This window comes from Mytilus californianus, unplaced genomic scaffold (genome assembly GCF_021869535.1).
Source record: "Mytilus californianus isolate M0D057914Y unplaced genomic scaffold, xbMytCali1.0.p SCAF_7, whole genome shotgun sequence".
Classification (NCBI taxonomy): Eukaryota; Metazoa; Mollusca; class Bivalvia; order Mytilida; family Mytilidae; genus Mytilus; species Mytilus californianus.
In genome coordinates, this window is record NW_026262723.1 from 45071426 (window position 1) to 45077425 (window position 6000).

Consider the following 6000-nt stretch of genomic DNA (forward strand, 5'->3'; position numbering starts at 1 on the left):
TGTCCATTTTTGCCCCAACTGTTCAGGGTTGGACCTCTGCGGGCGTATCCAGCTGCGCTCAGCGAAGCAGTTTATTGTTCATAATAGAATACTAAATTTTATAATGTTTAGTTGAAATGACTCAATATTTTTTTGATGTAAATACACTGCTGGTATGCATTTTATATTTACTTTAACTTCTTGTTCACTTCTCTGTTCACCTCTCCTGGTTCAAAGATTTACTTGAGCTGTTGTCATCACAATTTGCTATTATACGTTACATCATGACTGATCATGGGAAGAACAGAAAAACATATAACAACATGACTTGTTCATCATTGTTAAGGGCATACAATAAAGAAACGATCCCTCATTGATTTTTTTTCTTAAGATTTTCACACACAGTTAATTTTGATATGCACTATTGAAATATGTGAAGAAAAATATACCTTCATGAATTACTTTTTGATATATTCCAGCTTGAAATATGCATGATTTATGTAAAATCACAAAGTTCCCTTTTTTGAATCTTTCTGAATAAAGAACACAAAGGAAATGATATTTTCACTCTTTTTTTTTTTTGCAATGTGTTTCTTAATGTATATATATTCTTTTAAGTAAGTCCCTTAAATGAAGGCTGAATGGAATAAATTTTTGTGAAATTATACTATTATTGGTAATTAAAGCATTAGACAATTCAGGTCAATACAAATGCATACAGAATAAATAGCCCTTAAGTTAAAGTAACAGACTGTTAAACATGTATATTTATCAGGCAGCAGCAACGTTAACTGCATTAACTATTAAGTTAAAAATTACTTCAAATTGAGAAAAATGTTGAGCCATATTTGTATATACAGTTTATATATATGACTTGATACAATCTTAACAGTATGTATAGCCTGTTGCAGTTTACTCTCACCTCATTGTATCAATGGTTTAATGACTTACTTAAGTCAACATTAAGCTGTGAGACTTAGTTCAGATTCTCAGTTGCTATAACTTAAAGGTTAACTAAATTGGTCTAAATGATTTGAAGATGTAAATGTCCTATCTTGTCACAAGTAAAATGTTTTACTTTGGTTTCTTTCTCTGTTACTACCAGTAATATAGGTGAACAAAATTGGTCAGTAGAACAATTTTTGAAAGGATTGAAACATCTGTCTAAAAGGAGTCAAGTAACCTTGACATCATTTTTTGGTTCATTGACCAAAGTCAAGTTTTCTTGAAACATGTAGGACATCATATTAAATGATCATCAGTTTTTTGTCTCGCCTTAACGGAGTCAAAAAGCAAGACATAGGTATGTTGTTTCTGGCGTCAACAATGTATGAGTTTGTGATTAGGTCAGTTTATGGGGAACCACTGGTGGTAGGTCAATGATATTTGGTATGCAGTTGTATTTGCTTTAGTTGGCCCTACCCCCTCATTCATGGTCTATTAACTTTGAAACTTTTGCTTAGTTTACACGTATTAGGTTGTGATTAGGTCAGTGATATTTGGTATGCAGTTGTATAAATATTGGCACATCTCATTTCCATGGAAATTATTTGGCCCCTCCCCCTCAGTCATGGTTCATTGGATTATTTTGCATAACTTACATTTTAAAAGTATTGCTCTTTTGATTTCAACATATGCATTTTACTATCAAGATAACAAAAGGTGAGTCATATGTCTGTGTTAATAGTTCATTGTCATTAGATAGGCTCTTTTTATTTGTACCTGCCATGCATAAAATTTTAATTGATAATTTCATATGATTGTTAAAGACCAAACAGCCTATTGTTGATGCGCATCAACTAACGCAACTTGGTAGTGACATAAAAGCTCTATGACGTTGTTTCTAGCCATGAAAACATCAAATTATAACGTCATATTTCGCTTTTTTCACGGATTCCAACATGGTGTACGCTTAAAACTACGTCTTCCAAGAAAAGTGGAATTAAGCGTCGTACTGATACCTAGTGGAAATTAAACACAAATGGACACAAAAGATACTACACTATCTGTAACCTCCGTTCTAATAAAAATAATAGTAAAAATATAAATTTTGAACTCGGCTTTTTGCATTTGCGCCGATCTGCATTTCACTTTTTTTCTTTCACTTACGCCGATTTTGTCTTTCATTTGCCCCGATTGTGTACAGGTATATTATAGGTGAAAGTTATTTTTTTATTTATCATATTAACCTCTTCCATTAGCCAGTTGTGCATATGTTATGAATTGTCAATTATAACATGTATATAACTGTTGTCCCCTGCTCAAAAAGGGGAGGTGGGAGTAGAATTTCGAGCAGGATAAGTCAATTTAAAAGATATTTGTGCACTCTGTTTACATCCACTAAAATCACGGAGTAAAATTCTATTTACAGCATTTCAAAGCACCACAATAAAATCCATAAAAATGTAATACTAGTACAATGAATTATTATCTTGCCGAGAATTTATATGCCACACATCTGATATATAATTCTTTCTTGTCATTTTATCTTTTCTATACTTCTTGTACTTGCCAAAAACAAAATCCATCTTTTCTTTCTCGTGTCAAAACGAAGTTCTCGAACAGTATGACCAAAATTATCTTAAACAAGACTATTTATATCCATATATTACCGTGCAATATACATTCTAGGTTTACTACATGTACATGTATTTACTCGTATAGCTAATAAAGTATCGGGGCTAGTGATAAAAAAAATAAAATAGGCGCTAATGAAAGAATCAAATCGGCGCAAATTAAAGATCGATTTTTTTTTTAAATCGGCGCAAATCTCGTACGCCCATGTAACTTTACACTGGTAGATTTATATGACTTACGCTTAGAATTTTAACTTAATATGTGATTTTCAAAACTGAGTTTTCAGAAGGTTAGGCCGATAAACAATACTTTCTAGAAGTTTCGATATACTGGCAACGTATGCATGATGAGATTAACTTATTTCTTTAAGATTCTCGTAAATTAATGGTGATCTTGCAATGAAGTTAAATTTTATCTATACTGCTTAATTGACAAATTTTATAGTAAAAATAAAAATGATAAAGGTACATTGTATTTTGTCTTTTGTTTCATTTCAAATTGTCTCAAGGAGAAATGATAAAGATTTCGCCTGATCTCACAGAAGCTTAAGGCAAAAAATATAAGAAATTTATATACTGAGTGAATGTGAATTAAAATAAAAATTTACGGTTTTTAAAACTAAACTTGTTGTAAATTTAACTTATGACAAAAACAATTGCTTCAAGAATAAGATCAAACATAAAATTTCTCACTTTCAAAAAGCTACAATGACCGGAAAGATTGAAAACAAATTTCGATTTTCAATGCCAGCAATCCGGCTATACATACAACCTTGTCTTTGTTTAAATTTCCAAAGTGAGCTATTTAGATTCATAATATTTCATCCTGTTTTGAAAAATACTTTATAGTTTTCAACGGAAAATTATTTCTTAGATTCTAAATCAATTTTTGAATTAAAAGCTTATTTGTATTTTATATTTACTGTCTCGTTTATTCAAAACACGTGAGGTAGTAATAACGGGGATGGTATTTTATGATAGGTTAAATGGATGTAAAACGTTTTAGAATCAAAAACTTTAATTCATATATTATACCTATAATTTTAATTTTCTTATATTTTAAATATTTGAAGAAATAATGAATCCACAAACTAGATGGAATAATTTGTATACGCTCGTCTTAGTCGGGACACATAATGGTATAAAGTCCGTCCGTGCTAATGTCTGTCCGTCTGTCAATAGTAGCGAAAGTGTGCGCTAGGGCGAAGTTATGAAATTGACGCGACAAAAAAACCCACACATCTAGTCTAATATAGTCAAATAGTCTGTAATAATCATCTTTCATTTCTCTTTTTATTTTCAATGATTTTGCTAATGAGATGGAGAGGACAAAAACAGACTTTCCTTTCTAAAGCGTCGTAAAAGGTTATTTCGAACAATTTTTCATTCCGACGGATGGTGTTTCTGAAGGTTAATTTTGTGCGGCAACAACATCATGAGATCTGATACTGATACATACATGTGATCTCTTGTATTACTGGATAATAAAGTAGGTGAATATAGTTGTTATTCTTGATTCTTGAAAATTTAAATGTGGGTTCCAAACGTCCAATTTGCAATTTTTTTTCAAACCGTGCGCCAACAAGGAAAACTTGTACTATGACGTCAGATTCAATGTTCTGAAGAAAGACAACTCTTTTCTTCAAAACGAACGAGAAAAAAACATGAAAATTAATCATAACTTTTTTGAAAGGTCGGTGACATATACATGTTTTTGCTTTATTTTGAAGAGTACACATGGCACTTTCTTTCTTGAAATTTTTATGAAAACATCACTGGTAGATATTTTTTAATACTTGAAACGTTTTTCATTCTTGCGTTTTATTTTTGGGGGAATGAAATAAATCATATTTTTTAAGATCAAAACAATAAGAGTCTTAAAGTCTTGAACCTGTATTTGATAGACACATATCTACTGTTTAACATGAAACAAGAATTATGCTTGTAGATTTGATATAATGGTATTTTTTGAGAGTTTAAATAACAAGCAAATATGTTAATATTCGGGAAAACACGAAACTGAGGTTGCTATAGTGACAAAACTAAGTCGGTGACCCCCAATTTTTTTTATCATATTTTGTTCCTCAAAACATGAAATACCTTCACACAAATTTTAAGGAAAAATCACTGGTAGAACTGAATAGGCTGTTTGGTCTTTAAGGCTATCCATCTTAAATAACCACCACCATCAAATCTTAATAAAAGTGCCTTCTGACCCCCACATTCAATTAATTCTGGAAAAGCCCTAAACAAAACACAGAGCATTAAGCTCAAAACTCTATAAATCCTATCCATGAATATTAAGAAATTTATCCATGAAATATGTATTTGGATATTCAAGTTTCAAAATGATGTGCATGTATATAACCATATTTGCCAAGAAAATTACATAAATTTGTGAACAGTGCATGAATCGACTTTCTGTTCCAAAAATATAAATGATGTCATTGTTAAAGAAATATTTAGAATTTAGAATTGGGAGTTATTTTCCGTTGTCCATAATTGTAGTTGAACCAATAATAGTATTGCCTTTCAATGCTTAATACAATGCAATGAATATTTAGTTACCACTGCAAAATGAATCTGTTTCCTATTAGTACTTTGATTTTTGAGTGCTTCTGCATTTTAAAATAGATCTACCTCAGGGGAGGGGGGACTTACATCTAATTTTGGTTCGTTGATGGGAGAAAATTTTATAAACAAGAATAGTTAGATAATTTTCCCATTGATTGGGGGTCTCAAAATACAGGTATTTTAGCATAAAACCATTTCTGTGTTTTTTATGCCCCCGCCGTACCGGAGTTTTACCCTTGTCCGTCTGTACGTACGTACGTCCCAAATTGGTTTCCGTTCTCTAACTTGAGTTTGCCTCAACCAAATGTTATGAAACTTATACACAATGCTTATTACCACAAAACACACATCAAGTTTGAATTTTGGTGGCGTCACTTTAACCGATCTAGAGTTATGCCCCTTTATAAAAGGAAATATTGCAAAATTTTTAGTTTCCGTTCTCTAACTTAAGTTTGCCTCAACCAAATGTTTTGAAACTTATACACAATGCTTATTACCACAAAACACAGATCAAGTTTGAATTTTGGTGGTGTCACTTTAACCGATCTAGAGTTATGCCCCTTTATAAAAGGAAAAATTGCAAAATTTTTATTTTCTTCTAAATATCAAGTTTATATAATATATTTTTAAAATTGGAGTTATCTTCCTTTGACCATGATTATAGTTGAATCAACTACAATCAATGCTTTATACAATGCAATGTTTAATTTTGACTACCACTGATAAAACACAGATCAAGTTGAATTTGGATAGTGTCACTTTAACCATTATTGAGTTATGCCCCTTTATAAATAGAAAGATTGCAAAATTTTTTAGTTTCCATTCTGTAACTGAAGTTTTCCCCAGCCAAACATTGTGAAACCTATACACA